Source organism: Eubalaena glacialis, chromosome X, assembly GCF_028564815.1.
Source record: "Eubalaena glacialis isolate mEubGla1 chromosome X, mEubGla1.1.hap2.+ XY, whole genome shotgun sequence".
NCBI classification, from domain to species: Eukaryota; Metazoa; Chordata; class Mammalia; order Artiodactyla; family Balaenidae; genus Eubalaena; species Eubalaena glacialis.
The window spans coordinates 38,887,852-38,905,203 of record NC_083736.1 but is presented as its reverse complement, the minus strand read 5'-3'; the positions used below and the strand labels follow the sequence as shown (position 1 = coordinate 38,905,203).

Genomic DNA, 17,352 nt, shown 5'->3' with positions numbered 1-17,352 from the left:
ATACCAACATAAGCGTACATGAAGTCCAAGAAGAAGAGAGAGAAAAAGGGGCAGAAAAGAACATTTGAAGACATAATGGCCAAAAACGTTATCAAACTTCATCAAAAACATTAATCTACACATTCAAGAAGCTCAATGAACTCCAAGGAGAAAAAAACACAAAGAAATCCACACTGAGATACATCATAGTTAAAGTGTTGAAAGCCAAAGAAAAAGAGAAAATATTGAAAGTAGCAAGAGAAAAACAATCCATCCCGTACAATGGGGAGGGGACTCAATAGTTTAACACCAGAAATGGCGGAGGCCCAGAAAGCAGGAGGGTGACGTATTCAAAGTACTGAAAGAAAAAAAAAATCAACCAAGAATCCCATGTCCAGCAAAAATGAAGGCAAAATAAAGACGTTCCCAGATAAAGATGACTTGCCTTATAAAGAATACTAAATACTAAAGGAAATTCTTCAGGCTGAAAAGAAATGGCACTAGACAGTAATTCAAATTCACACAAAGAAATAAAGAGCATGAATAAAGGTAATTATGTAGTTAAATAAAAAAGATAGAATAAAGAGAGTTTTTCTCGTTTCTTCTCTTAACATATTTAAAAAAGAATCACATAAAGAATAGTTACAATTGGAGGAATACAGCATATAAAGAAGTAATATATATGACAATAGTATCACAAAGGAAGGGGGAGGCAATAGAGCAATACTGGAGCAGTTTCTATATTTTACTGGAATTAAGTTAGCATTATCTGAAATAGATTGTTTTTAAGTTTAGAAGCATATTATAATTCCTCCAGAAGAAGCACTAAGAAAATCATTCCAAAAAATATAATTAAAAACAAAGGAATTTAAAGGGGACACTAGAAAAAAATTATTTAATACAAAAAAAGGTAATAAAGGAGGAATACAGGAACAAAAAGACATGATACATAGAAAATAAATAAAAATCTAGAGATATGATACAAATACATCAATACCTACATTAAAAAATAAATGATTATATGCACTTTGGCATCACATGCATGAAAATGGCAATGAGATGAAAAAGATTAGCATGGCCCCTTTGCAAGGATGATATGCAAATTTAAAGTGCTCCATATTTTTTTGAGTGAAAACAGCCAATCCCAAATTGTTACATAACACATGGTTCCCTTTATATAACATTTTTGAAATGATGAAATTTTAGAAACAGAGGTCAGATTAGTGTTTGCCAAGGGTCAGGGAGGGGCAAGGGTGGTGGTGGCAGGGAAGTGGGAGTGGTTATAAAAGGGCAACAGGAGTGATCCTTGTGGTGTTGGAACTGTTCAGTTCCTTGACTGTGGTGGTGGATACACCAACCTACACAGGTGACAAAACTGTATAGGACTTAATAAAGTTATGGTCCCCCACTCCACTCCCAACACACACAAATGAGTATAAATAAAACTAGGAAAATCTGAATAAGAGCTATGGATCATATCAATGTCAATACCCAGGTTATAATATTATACTGTAGTTTTGCAAAATGTTACCATTGCAGAAAACTAGCCAAAGTGTACCACGGACCACTCTGTATTATTTCTTAGACCTGCATGTGTCAATGCAATTTTATAGAGAAACAAAAATCTTTTCAACAAAAGGCACTGGGACAACTGGATATCCACATGAAAAAAGATGAATTTAGATGCTTTCCTCACACTATCCACAAAAATTAACTCATAGTGCATCATAGACCTAAACTGAAGAGCTAAAAGTATAAAACTTTCAGAAGAAAATACAGGAGAAAAACTTTATGACCTCGATCTAGGCAAAGAGTTCTTAGATACAACATCAAACTACAATCAATGAAAGAAAAATGGTAAATTGCACTGTATAAAAATCTAAAACTTTGCTCTTCAAAAGGCACTTTTAAGAAAATTAAAAGACAAGCCACAAACTGAGAGGAAATATTTGTAAATTATATATCTGATAAAGGATTTGTATCCAGAGTATGTATAGAACTCTTACAACACAACAGTAAAAAGACAAACAGCCCAGTTAAATTTTTGGCAAAAGATTTGAATAGACATTTCAGCAAAGAAACCTATAAATAATAAATATGTACAAAGATGCTCAACATCATTATTCATTAGTGAAATTCAAATTATAACTACAATGAGCTATCATTTCACACCCACTAGAATGGCTATCATCAAAAAAGACAGACAGTAATAAGTGTTGGCAAGGATATACAGAAACTAGACTCTTCCTTTAGCATATGACTCATCAATTCCACTGCTGGTTATTTATGAAAGAGAAATAAAAACATACATCCATACAATGACTTGTACATACATGTTCATAGCACCATTATTCATAATGGGCAAAAGGTGGAAACAATCAAATATCCATCAACTGGCAATGGAGAAACAAATGTACATCCATACAGTAGAACCCTATCAGGCAATAAAAAGCGATGAAGTTCTTATACATGCTACAACGTGGCTGAATTTCAAAAAACATTATGCTGAGTGAAAGAAGCCAGACCGAAAAGACCATACACTGTATGATTTCATTCTGATGAAATGTCCAGAAAAGGCAAATCTATAAATACAGAAAGCAGATTAATGGTTGCCTGGGGCTGGGGGTGGAAGGGTTACAAATGGGCATGAGAGATCTTTTGGAGGTGATGGAAATGTTCCAAAACTGGATTGTGGTGATGTTTAGTCAACTCTATAAATTCAACAATCATTGAATTTTTCATTCAAGAATCACTGAATTGTACACTTAAAAGGAGTGAACTCAGGGTATGTAAATTATGCTTTTATAAATCTGTTTAAAAAAATAAACACAACCATCACCAGGAAAGGCTATCCCTAAATAAATTACAAATAAGCATGTTAAGCACCCCCAGAACAGCTTAGTGTGAATGAGTTTACTAGAAGCACAGCCTGAAGAAATTAATTCCTAGCAGCAGAAGGCTGATTTCAACAAATAGAGAGACCTAACAGGGAGCAAGAGGGGCACAGCCCTATGCTTCCCATACCAGGAGGTTTCCCTACCCAATCGCTGCATCTATTACTCTTAATCTTATTCTTTTGGGAAAGGGAAATAGAAATCAAAGTACAATTTATGCTCTTCTAAAGATCTTAATAAGTATTTCCCATTGAGGGAGTCTTGATTTTCAAACAAGTGTTTCAAAATAAGGTATCAGATGTCATTCCACATAGAAGACCAATAGTGAATCCGGGGGCTTAAGAAGGACTCAACCAGTCTGTAGCCATTTACTACACTGGAAACAGGCTCATATGACTCATTTTAATTACACTCTCCTGCCACACACACTCACAACAAATTAACAACCAACTTTCATAGATAATCATAACAATTGCTACTTACTGTGTGTCAGTCATTGTAGTCAGGGCTTCAATCCTCTCAACAAACATGACCCTTTGAGTCAGGATCTATCTTTATCACTACTTTACAGATGAGGAGTCTGAGGCCCGAAGAGGTTATAAAACTTGCCCACTGTCAGGCATCTGATAATTATGGAGCTGAGATTCTTCTCTATAAGCCTTCTAACTGCAGAGGCTACATTCTCAGCCCCTACACTCTAGGGCAGTCTTTCTCAAACTTTCTTTTTAACCACAAGTTGGAGTAAAAAATACATTCTACATCATAACCCAGGACGTACAGGTTTACCTACAAATGAAGCTCCATGAAACAATACTTAACCTTACTATGCACAATGCACACTGATATTTTTATTCTATTTATCTTATTGTACTCTTTAATATCTTGGTCAATACCACTAACTCCATTTCATGACATATTCATGGATCACCACTCACAATTTAAAAAAAAAACACTACTACTTATAAAACGTGTAAATGTCACATTGAGATGAGACTCTAGAGAAACTCTGAAGATCTCTGTAGACCAGTCCGTCAAAGTCAAGTGCCTGACAGCCTGATTATCCACTCACTCTACAGCCCTTCACCCACAAGAGGAAGGAGGAAGAGAGAGCTAAAAGCCAGCCCAAGTGGGTCACCCAGTGAATGGCCCCTAATCAAGTGTGCATTAGCCAGAACCTGGCCATGGGGATGGCAGGAAAAGAGAGAAGCAATCCATTTGCCTGAATAAAGTGCGCCAAAACAGAATTCTTAGCAACAAACCCAGAAACCAAGAGATTCTAAGAAAAATCTCATTTACCTAAGACTAGAGTATCATGGGTAGTCCAGTATCAAATTCACCTTGCCTTAATACCACCTCAAGATACTTTATAAGGGACAGACCTTCAAGATGGCTAAGGAGTAAGATATGGAGATCACTTTCCTCCCCACAAATACATCAGAAATACATCTACATGTGGAACAACTCCTACAGAACACCTACTGAACGCTGGCAGAAGACCTCAGACCTCCCAAAAGGCAAGAAACTCCCCACATACCTGGGTAGGGCAAAAGAAAAAAGAAAAAACAGAGACAAAGAATAGGGACGGGACCTGAACCAGTGGGAGGGAACTGTGAAGGAGGAAAGGTTTCCACACACTAGGAAGCCCCTTCGCGGGCAGAGACTGCGGGTGGCGGAGGGGGGAAACTTTGGCGCCAAGGAGCAGAGCGCAGCAACAGCAGTGCAGAGGGCAACGGAGAGATTCCCACACAGAGGATCGGTGCCGACCAGCACTCACCAGCCCGAGACGCTTGTCTGCTCACCCGCCGGGGCAGGTGGGGGCTGGGAGCTGAGGCTCAGGCTTCGGAGGTCAGATCCCAGGGAGAGGACTGGGGTTGGCTGCGTGAACGCAACCTGAAGGGGGCTAGTGCGCCACAACTAGCCATGAGGGAGTCCGGGAAAAAGTCTGGACCTGCCAGAGAGGCAAGAGATCTTTGTTTCGGGGTGTGTGAGGAGAGGGGATTCCTTCCCAGTGTGTCCACAGAAGGCAGAGCACCGCCTAAGCGAGCTCCAGAGACGGGCACAAGCTGCGGCTATCAGCTCAGACCCCAGAGACCGGCATGAACTGCTAACACTGTGGGCGCTGCCACCAAGAATCCTGTGTGCAATTGCAGGTCACTCTCCACACCACCCCCAGGAACCTGTGCAGCCCGCCACTGCCAGGGCCCCATGATCCAGGGACAACTTCCCCAGGAGAAAACACGGCGTGCCTCAGGCTGTTGCAAGGTCACCACAGCCTCTGCCACCTCAGGCTCGCAATGCATTCCATGACTACCGTACCCCTCCCTCCCCACTGCCTGAGTGAGCAAGACAGCCCTAATCAGCTGCTGCTTTAACTCCCTCCTGTCTGGGTGGGGAACAGATTCCTGAGGGCGGCCTACACGCAGAGGCAGGGCAAAAACCAAAGCTAAAACCCAGGAGCTGTGCAAACAAAGAAGAAAAAGGGAAATTTCTCTGTGCAGCCTCAGGAGCAGCAGATTAAATCCCCACAATCAACTTGATAAACACTACACCTGAAGAATACCTGAAGCGACAACAAATGTTCCCAAAATTAAAGCCATGGACTTCGGGAGCAACTGTAGACTTGGGGTTTGCTTTCTGCGTCAAATTTGTTTCTGGTTTTATGTTTATCTTAGTTTGGTATTTAGAGCTTACTATCATGGGTGGATTTGTTTATCGGTTTGGTTGCTCTCTTCCTTTTTTTTTTTTTTACTATATATATATATTTTTTCCTTTTCCTCTTTTTGCAAGTGTGTATGTGTATGCTTCCTTGTGTGATTTTCTCTGTACAGGTTTGCTTTTACCATCTGTCCTAGGGTTCTCTCTGTACATTTTTTGTTTTGTTTTGTTTGTTTTAATCTTTTTTCCTTTTCTCCTGAGCTGTGTGGCTGGCAGGTCTTGGTGCTCCGGCCGGATGTCAGGCCTGAGCCTCCAACGTGGGAGGGCTGAGTCCACGACATTGGACCACCAGAAACCTCCCAGCCCCACGTAATATCAATTAGCAAGAGCTCTCCCAGAGATCTTCGTCTCAACACTAAGACCCAGCTCCACCCAATGCCCAGTTAGGTCCAGTGCTGGAAGCCCCATGCCAAACAACTACCAAGACAGGAACAAAACCCCATCCATTAGCAGAGAGGCTGCCTAAAGTCATACTAAGGTCACAGACACTCCAAAACACACCACCGGACGCAGCTCTGCCCACCAGGAGGACAAGATACAGCCCCAGCCACCAGAACACAGGCACCAGTCCCCTCCACCAGGAAGCCTACACAAGCCACTGAACCAACCTCAACCACAGGGTGCAGACACCAAAAATAACGGGAACTACGAACCGGCAGCCTGCAAAAAGAAGACCCAAAACATAGTAAGTTAAACAAAATGAGAAAACAGAGAAATATGCAGCAGATGAAGGAGCAAGGTGAAAACACACCAGACCAAACAAATGAAGAGGACATAGGCAGTCTACTTGAAAAAAAATTCAGAGTAATGATAGTAAAGGTGATCCAAAATCTCGGAAAGAGAATGGAGAAAATACAAGAAAAGTTTAACAAGGACTTAGAAGAACTAAAGAGCAAACAAACAATGATGAACAACACAATAAATGAAATTTAAAATTTTCTAGAAGGAATCAAGAGCAGAATAACTGAGGCAGAAGAACGGATAAGTGACCTGGAAGATAAAAGAGTGGAAATAACTACTGCAGAGCAGAATAAAGAAAAAAGAATGAAAAGAATTGAGGACAGAGGGGCTTCAAGATGGCGTAAGAGTAAGATGTGGAGATCACCTTCCTCCCCACAAATACATCAGAAATACATCTACATGTAGAACAACTCCTACAGAACACCTACTGAACGCTGGCAGAAGACCTCAGACCTCCCAAAAGGCAAGAAACTCCCCACGTAACTGGGTAGGGCAAAAGAAAAAAGAAAAAACAGAGACAAAGAATAGGGACGGGATCTGTACCAGTGGGAGGGAGCTGTGGAGGAGGAAAGGTTTCCACACACCAGGAAGCCCCTTAGTGGGCGGAGACTGCAGGTGGCGGAGGGGGGAAGCTTCGGAGCCACGGAGGAGAGCGCAGCCACAGGGGTGCAGAGGGCAAAGCGGAGAGATTCCCACACACAGGATCGGTGCTGACCAGCACTCATCAGCCCGAAAGGCTTCTCTGCTCACCCGCCGGGGTGGGCGGGGGCTGGGAGCTGAGGCTCGGGCTTCGGAGGTCGGATTGCAGGGAGAGGACTGGGGTTGGCTGCGTGAACACAGCCTGAAGGGGGCTAGTGCGCCACAGTGAGCCGGGAGGGAGCCTGGGAAAAAGTCTAGAGCTGCCAAACAGGCAAGAGATTTTTTCTCGCCTCTGTTTCCTGGTGCGCGAGGAGAGGGGATTACCAGCGCCTCTTAAAGGAGCTCCAGAGACGGGCGCAAGCCGCGGCTATCAACGTGGACCCCAGAGACGGACATGAGACGCTAAGGCGGCTGCTGCAGCCACCAAGAAGCCTCTGTGCAAGCACAGGTCACTATCCACACCTGCCCTCCCGGGAGCCTGTGCAGCCCACCACTGCCAGGGTCCCGTGATCCAGGGACAACTTCCCCGGGAGAACACACGGCACACCTCAGGCTGGTGCAGCGTCACGCCAGCCTCTGCCGCCACAGGCTCTCCCCGAACTCCGGGCCCCTCCCTCCCCCCAGCCTGAGTGAGCCAGAGCCCCCTAATCAGCTGCTCCTTTAACCCCATCCTGTCTGAGCAAAGAACAGACGCCCTCAGGCGACCCACACGAAGAGGCAGGGCCAAATCCAAAGCTGAACCCCAGGAGCTGTGCGAACAAAGAAGAGAAACGGAAATCTCTCCCAGCAGCCTCAGGAGCAGCAGATTAAATCTCCACAATCAACGTGATGTACCCTGCATCTGTGGAATACCTGAATAGACAACGAATCATCCCAAAATGGGGAGGTGGCTTTTGGGAGCAACGATAGATATATTTTTTTCCTTTTTTCTTTTTTTGTGAGTGTGCATGTGTATGCTCCTGTGTGTGATTTTGTCTGTATAGCTTTGCTTTTACCATTTGTGCTAGGGTTCTGTCTGTCCGTTTTTTGGGGGGGTTTTTTTAGTATAGTTTTTAGTGCTTCTTATTGCTGGTGGATTTGTTTTTTGGTTTGGTTGCTCTCTTCTTTCTTTCTTTTTTTTATTACTTTTTAAACAACTTCTTTAATAACTATTTTTTATTTTAATAACTTTATTTTATTTTATCCTCTTCTTTCTTTCTTTCTTCTTTTTTCTCCCTTTTATTCTGAGCCGTGTGGATGACAGGCTCTTGGTGCTCCAGCCAGGAGTCAAGGCTCTGCCTCTGAGGTGGGAGAGCCGAGTTCAGGACATTGGTCCACAAGAGACCTCCCAGTTACACATAATATCAAACACCGAAAATCTCCCAGAGATCTCCATCTCAACGCCAACACCCAGCTCAACTCAATGACCAGCAAGCTCCAGTGCTGGACACCCTATGCCAAACAACGAGCAAGACAGGAACACAACCCCACCCATTAGCAGAGAGGCTGCCTAAAATCATAATAAGGTCACAGACACCCCAAAACACACCACCAGACGTGGACCTGCCCACCAGAAAGAGAAGATCCAGCCTCATCCACCAGAACACAGGCACTAGTTCCCTCCACCAGGAAGCCTACACAACCCACTGAACCAACCTTAGCCACTGGGGGAAGACACCAAAAACAGCGGAAACTACGAACCTGCAGCCTGCGAAAAGGAGACCCCAAACACAGTGGGTTAAGCAAAATGAGAAGACAGAGAAACACACAGCAGATGAAGGACCAAGGTAGAAACCCACCAGAACTAAGAAATGAAGAGGAAATAGGCAGTCTACCTGAAAAAGAATTCAGACTAATGATAGTAAAGATGATCCAAAATCTTGGAAATAGAATGGAGAAAAAACAAGAAACGATTAACAAGGACCTAGAAGAACTAAAGAGCAAACAAACAGTGATGGACAACACAATAGATGAAATCAAAAATTCTCTAGAAGGGATCAATAGCAGAATAACTGAGGCAGAAGAACGGATAAGTGACCTGGAAGATAAAATAGTGGAAATAATTACTGCAGAGCAGAATAAAGAAAAAAAATGAAAAGAATTCAGGACAGTCTCAGAGACCCCTGGGACAACATTAAACACACCAACATTCGAATTATAGGGGTCCCAGAAGAAGAAGAGAAAAAGAAAGGGACTGAGAAAATATTTGAAGAGATTATAGTTGAAAACTTAGCTAATATGGGAAAGGAAATAGTTAATCAAGTCCAGGAAGCACAGAGAGTCCCATACAGGATAAATCCAAGGAGAAACACGACAAGACACATATTAATCAAACTATCAAAAATTAAATACAAAGAAAAAATATTAAAAGCAGCAAGGGAAAAACAATAAATAAAATACAAGGGAGTCCCCATAAGGTTAACAGCTGATCTTTCAGCAGAAACTCTGCAAGCCAGAAGGGAGTGGCAGGAGATATTTAAAGTCATGAAACAGAAGAACCTACAACCAAGGTTACTCTACCCAGCAAGGATCTCATTCAGATTCAACGGAGAAATCAAAACCTTTACAGACAAGCAAAAGCTAAGAGAATTCAGCACCACCAAACCAGCTTTACAACAAATGCTAAAGGAACTTCTCTAGGCAGGAAACACAAGAGAAGGAAAAGACCTACAATAAAAAACCCAAAACAAATAAGAAAATGGTAATAGGAACATACATATCAATAATTACCTTAAATGTAAATGGATTAAATGCTCCAACCAAAAGACATAGACTGGCTGAATGGATACAAAAACAAAACCTGTATATATGCTGCCTACAGGAAACCCACTTCAGACCTAGGGACACATACAGACTGAAAGTGAGGGGATGGAAAAAGATATTCCATGCAAATGGAAATCAAAAGAAAGCTGGAGTAGCAATTCTCATATCAGACAAAACAGACTTTAAAACAAAGACTATTACAAGAGACAAAGAAGGACACTACATAATGATCAAGGGATCAATCCAAGAAGAAGACATAACAATTGTACATATTTATGCACCCAACATAGGAGCACCTCAATACATAAGGCAAATACTAACAGCCATAAAAGGGGAGATCGACAGTAACACAATCATAGTAGAGGACTTTAACACCCCACTTTCACCAATGGACAGATCATCCAAAATGAAAATAAATAAGGAAACACAAGCTTTAAATGACACATTAAACAAGATGGGCTTAGTTGATATTTATAGGACATTCCATCCAAAAACAGCAGAATACTCTTTCTTCTCAAGTGCTCATGGATAATCCTCCAGGATAGATCATATCTTGGGTCACAAATCAAGCCTTGGTAAATTTAAGAAAACTGAAATCATATCAGGTATCTTTTCTGACCACAACGCTATGAGACTAGATATCAATTACAGGAAAAAATCTGTAAGAAATACAAACACATGGAGGCTAAACAATACACTACTTAATAACCAAGAGATCACAGAAGCCATCAAAGAGGAAATCAAAAAATACCTAGAAAAAAATGACAATGAAAACACAACAACCCAAAACATATGGGATGCAGCAAAAGCAGTGCTAAGAGGGAGTTTTATAGCAATACTACCTTAAGAAACAAGAAACATCTCAAATAAACAACCTAACCTTACACCTAAAGCAATTAGAGAAAGAAGAACAAAAAAACCCCAAAGCTAGCAGAAGGAAAGAAATCATAAAGATCAGATCAGAAATAAATGAAAAAGAAATGAAGGAAACAATAACAAAGATCAATAAAACTAAAAGCTGGTTCTTTGAGAAGATAAACAAAATTGATAAACCATTAGCCAGACTCATCAGAAAAAAAGGGAGAAGACTCAAATCAATAGAATTAGAAATGTAAAAGGAGAAGTAACAACTGACACTGCAGAAATACAAAGGATCATGAGAGATTACTACAAGCAACTATATTCCAATAAAATGGACAACCTGGAAGAAATGGACAAATTCTTAGAAATGCACAACCTTCCGAGACTGAACCAGGAAGAAATAGAAAATATAAACAGACCATTCACAAGCACTGAAATTGAAACTGTGATTAAAAATCTTCCAACAGGGGCTTCCCTGGTGGCGCAGTGGTTGAGAATCTGCCTGCCAATGCAGGGGACACGGGTTCAAGCCCTGGTTTGGGAAGATCCCACATGCCGCGGAGCAACTAGGCCCGTGAGCCACAATTACTGAGCCTGTGCGTCTGGAGCCTGCGCTCCACAACAAGAGAGGCCGCGATAGTGAGAGGCCCGCGCACCACGATGAAGAGTGGCCCTCACTTGCCGCAACTAGAGAAAGCCCTCGCACAGAAACGAAGACCCAACACAACCAAAAAATAATAAAATAAAATAAATAAATAAGCCTACACCAAAAAAAAAAAAAAAATCTTCCAACAAACAAAAGCCCAGGACCAGATGGCTTCACAGGCGAATTCTATCAATCATTTAGAGAAGAGCTAACACCTATCCTTCTCAAACTCTTCCAAAATATTGCAGAGGGAGGAACGCTCTCAAACTCATTCTATGAGGCCACTATCACCCTGATACCAAAACCAGACAAAGATGTCACAAAAAAAGAAAACTACAGGCCAATATCACTGATGAACATAGATGCAAAAATCCTCATCAAAATACTGGTAAACAGAATCCAACAGCACATTAAAAGGATCATACACCATGATCAAGTGGGGTTTATCCCAGGAATGCAAGGATTCTTCAATATATGCAAATCAATCAATGTGATACACCATATTAACAAATTGAAGGAGAAAAACCATATGATCATCTCAAAAGACACAGAAAAAGCTTCCGACAAAATTCAACACCCAATTATGATAAAAACTCTCCAGAAAGTTGGCATAGAGGGAACCTACCTCAACATAATAAAGGCCATGTATGACAAACCCACAGCTAACATCGTTCTCAATGGTGAAAAACTGAAACCATTTCCTCTAAGATCAGGAACAAGACAAGGTTGCCCACTCTCACTGCTATTATTCAACACAGTTTTGGAAGTTTCAGCCACAGCAGTCAGAGAAGAAAAAGAAATAAAAGGAATCCAAATCGGAAAAGAAGAAGTAAAACTGTGACTGCTTGCAGATGACATGATACTGTACATAGAGAACCCTAAAGATGCTACCAGAAAACTACTGGAGCTAATCAATGAATTTGGTAAAGTAGCAGGATACAAAATTAATGCACAGAAATCTCTTGCACTCCTATACACTAACAACAAACAATCTGAAAGAGAAATTAAGGAAACACTCCCATTTACCACTGCAACAAAAAGAATAAAATACCTAGGAATAAACCTTCTTAAGGAGACAAAAGACCAGTATGCAGAAAACTATAAGACACTGATGAAAGAAATTAAAGATGATACAAACAGATGGAGAGATATACCATGTTCTTCGATTGGAAGAATCAACATTGTGAAGATGACTATACTACCCAAACCAATCTACAGATTCAATGCAACCCCTATCAAGCTACCAATGGCATTTTTCACAGAACTAGAACAAAAAATTTTGCAATGTGTATGGAAACACAAAAGACCCCGAATAGCCAAAGCAATCTTGAGAAAGAAAAATGGAGCTGGAGGAATCAGGCTCCCTGACTTCAGACTATACTACAAAGCTACAGTAATCAAGACAGTATGGTACTGGCACAAAAACAGAAATATACATCAATGGAACAGGATAGAAAGCCCAGAGATAAACCCATGCACATATGGTCACCTTATCTTTGATAAAGGAGGCAAGAATATACAGTGGAGAAAAGACAGCCTCTTCAATAAGTGGTGCTGGGAAAACTGGACAGGTACATGTAAAAGTATGAAATTAGAACACTCCTTAACACCATACACAAATATAAACTCAAAATGGATTAAAGACCTAAATGTAAGGCCAGACACTATCAAACTCTTAGAGGAAAACATAGGCAGAACACTCTATGACATAAATCACAGCAAGATCCTTTTTGACCCACCTCCTAGAGAAATGGAAAGAAAAACAAAAATAAACAAATGGGACCTAATGAAACTTAAAAGCTTTTGCACAGCAAAGGAAACCATAAACAAGACCAAAAGACAACCCTCAGAATGGGAGAAAATATTTGCAAATGAAGCAACTGACAAAGGATTAATCTCCAAAATTTACAAGTAGCTCATGCAGCTCAATATCAAAAAAACAAACAACCCAATCCAAAAATGGGCAGAAGACCTAAGTAGACATTTCTCCAAAGAAGATATACAGATTGCCAACAAACACATGAAAGAATGCTCAACATCATTAATCATTAGAGAAATGCAAATCAAAACTACAATGAGATATCATCTCACACCGGTCAGAATGGCCATCATCAAAAAATCTAGAATGAATAAATGCTGGAGAGGGTGTGGAGAAAAGGGTACCCTCCTGCACTGTTGGTGGGAATGTAAATTGATACAGCCACTATGGAGAACAGTATGGAGGTTCCTTAAAAAACTAAAAATGGAACTACCATACGACCCAGCAATCCCACTGCTGGGCATATACCCTGAGAAAACCATAATTCAAAAAGAGACAGGTACCACAATGTTCATTGCAGCACTATTTACAATAGCCAGGACATGGAAGCAACGTAAATGTCCATCAACAGATGAATGGATAAAGAAGATGTGGCACATAGATACAATGGAATATTACTCAGCCATAAAAAGGAACGAAATTGAGTTATTTGTAATGAGGTGGATGGACACAGAGTCTGTGTCCATTTGTAATGAGGTGGATGGACACAGAGTCTGTCATCCAGAGTGAAGTAAGTCAGAAAGAGAAAAACAAGTTCCGTATGCTAACACATATATATGGAATCTAAAAAAAAAAATGGTCATGGAGAACCTAGGGGCAAGACGGGAATAAAGACGCAGACCTACTAGAAAATGGACTTGAGGACACAGGGAGGGGGAATGGTAAGCTGGGACGAAGTGAGAGAGTAGCACTGACATATATACAGTACCAAATGTAAAATAGATAGCTAGTGGGAAGCAGCCGCATAGTACAGGGAGATCAGCTCGGTGCTTTGTGACCACCTAGAGGGGTGGGATAGGGAGGGTGGGAGGGAGACGCAAGAGGGAGGGGATATGGGGATACATGTATACGTATAACTGATTCACTTTGTTATACAGCAGAAACTATCACAACACTGTAACACTGTAACACTCCAATAAAGATGTTTTAAAAAATACCTAGTATAGTATCTAGCATATAGAAGGTCCTTAGTAAATGTTTAAATTGAAAAAAAAAATTTATAGGGGCTTGTGAGGTTACAGACCTGGCACATTCTAGCACACACACCTTCTACCCACATCAAGAGCATAAAACTCAGATCCTAAATTTAGAGACACACAAAATCCTTTCTGTTCAATTTATAATTAAAAGTATGTAGATTTTATTTGAACAGCTTCACCAAGTGAAAATTTTTCAAAAATAATTTCCTGCCTACATATTTCTACTTTATTAAAATGAAAACCTAACCTAGGTTTTGGGGGTTTTTTTCTTTTCTGGTCTGTTCCCTGTATCATTCTGGTATTTTATCTTATGCTTATTTTAGGACAGTTCTTTTCTTTTCTATTAATCTTGGTAATCCTAGCAGACTTCCCCACAATTCATTTCTCTACAAAGTTGCCTCTGTCTGCTTAAATTTTACTGCCGATGTAAGCACTTGGACTGGTCAAAAAGGTGAAGAGGGGATTAGGGAAGCCAATACCGAAGGTCTTAAACATGTGTGTTCTCAATTCTTTTCTTGATCAGGGAGATTCCGTTGGAACAGTTATCTCTGCCTACTTAAGAACAGAGAGACACAGCACTGTGGAGATTCTGTTATTGAGAGTTTGTTAAGGATTACTGCTTTTCTTCTGTCTTTAACCATTGCATTCCTAAGAGGACTCCTTTGTAAAGCCCCTGCTTCAAAGTAGACTTTTAAGATGCAGATGTCTGCGGGGCAGCTCAGATCTAACATTTCTAAATCAGAACTTCTGACTGTCAGCCACCACCCCCACCCCAACTGCTTCTCCCCACCCTCTTCAGATTATCAGAAAAAAGTCACCCCTTCCTCCCAGTCACTTCAGCTGAAAACCTAGAGGCCATGCTTAATCCCTTTCCTTCTATCACTAACCCCCATATACAATCCATTAGCAAGTCCTACTGCTGTGCTTCCAAAATAGATCTCCAATCTATCTACTTTTCCCCATCTCCCTGCTCATAAGGCATTATCTTCTCCCACTGGAACTGCTGCAATAGCTATCGAACTGACGTCTATGTGTCGGGTCTTGCCCCCTCTAATCCATTCTCCACCCAGAAGATAGAAGATCTTACAAAAATTTAAAGCAGGTAATGTCCTTCCCCTGCTTAAAATCCTAAATAGATTTTCATTGCAGTTAGAATGATATCCTTGTTCTACAAGGTTCCGTACAGGTTGGCCCTTGGCCACCTCTCCCGACTAACCTTGTTCACTACACTTGAGCAACACTGGCTTTCTTACTGGTCTTCAAACACACCAGGCTCATTACCACCGAAGGGCATTTGCACTTACTGTTCCCTCTGATCTTCACATGGTCTCAGCTCAAATGTCAAGTCTTCAGAAAAGCCTTCCATGACTGCCTTAACTAATGCTGCTCACCCACCCACTCACTATTACATTATCCTGTTCCATCTTCTTCGTAACTCTTATCACTACTTGAAATAGTTTTTGCTTATTGTTTATTGTCTGTCTCCTCCATTGGAGTGCAGCTCCATGGGAGCAGGGACCGTGGTCTCACTCATTCACTGTTGTACTGCACTATCTACGAGAGTGCTTGGCACCTAGAGGACACTTAATAAATAGTCAGGGAATGAACTGGCATGCTGTACTATTTCTGACTTCCTTTTGTATATTGACTAATGTACAAATAATATAAGCTATCAATCAAATGTTTCAAGTAAGCCCTTTTCCAATGCCCTCCTTAATAACATCAAGGATATTAAAACTATGAAAATCTAACTCTGAGGAATTAATTCTACCCTAGTCAATTCTGGCTCATTTATGCTTCTTATCATAATTCAGGGTTCCAAAAAACACTTACCGAATAATTACCAAAAGTCAGGCACTGTGCTAACCACAGGTATATCACCCAATCAGAACCTTAAGCTTCTACTTTTGTTTACAACTGGTGAAAACTGTGTGCTCAATACAGCCAAACATTAATTGCAATTATATATTTTTTAAGACTTCATTTATTTACTTTATTTTAATATTGGACAATCAATCAGAGGGCAGGTAATAATTTCCTGTTACTTAGAAGGAGCTTTATACCAAATAGGAAGGTTGATTTTTCTTTTCTTTTTTCTATCAAGAAAAACTAAATAAGAATTACATGGAAGAAAGCTGTACTATTCAAATATAAAATTTAACTATGGGATGGAGGGGAACAGAGAGCTGATTTTTCCTCAAAATTTAAAAAAAAAGTGGAATTTCTTTGAAATTCACAGCACATAACCTACTGCATGAAAATATAAGCAGCCAGTTCTTAGAGCCAGAACAGCTCCATTAGGGCATCTGTTTCAATTACAAACCAGTTTTGGTTTAGCCATGAACATTGAGGAAGTTATTAAAATTGCACAGAACCATTGAATATAGGAGCTAGAAGGAAACTTGGCACTCAACTCATTCACTTTTGTCAATTTATACATGAGGTCACTGCAGCCAGGCCATGTCAAGTGCCTTGTCCAATGTTTCACAATCAGTTAAGTACCCAAGTTAGAACTCACAATCAAGTTTGCTGGCCCACTGGCTCTGAGAGACACATTTTGTTATCTGTCCAATTGTCCATCCAACTGCCCTTCTCCATTCCCTACCTGCCTGCTAATAAAATCTGGATTTGTTCAAGAATCAGGCAGAGATTCTGTGATTTCAGAGAGGAAAGACCCCTTCCTTAGCCTCAGGAAATAAGTCATTATTGGATTAAGTGGCCCTCTAATGCCCTTTGGTCAGCAGCGGTCTATGATGGGCCTGTGAGCTATTTCTGGCTAATGAGATCTAAAGGACAGTTGTCTAGTAATGTGTCACTTCCCCCTCCCTCCCAAAAAATAAACAGCAACTCAGAAGGCAAAAAAAACCACATTTTCCCCTTCAACTTTCTTTCTTCCTTGAACTCATGTGACACCCAGAGACGCTGTAGTTCTTTTGCAGCCATAAGGCAACAAGTCAATAGAATAAGCGTAGCAGAAATAGAGAAAGGGCCAGGGTTGCTGAAACAATAGTGTTTACCCGCTTCCAGACTTCTCAATAAGGGATGAAAAAGTAATTCCCTATTTCTTTAACACACTGTTGTCCAATCTTCTATTGCTTGCAGCAGGACACATTCCTA

The 17,352-nt window shown here is 40.8% G+C and overlaps 1 pseudogene; it reads left to right on the top strand.

Moving 5' to 3' along the window:
• Positions 1-1,002: 1,002 nt before the first annotated feature.
• On the top strand, positions 1,003-1,103 carry LOC133082784 (U6 spliceosomal RNA; annotated as a pseudogene).
• Positions 1,104-17,352: the final 16,249 nt, after the last annotated feature.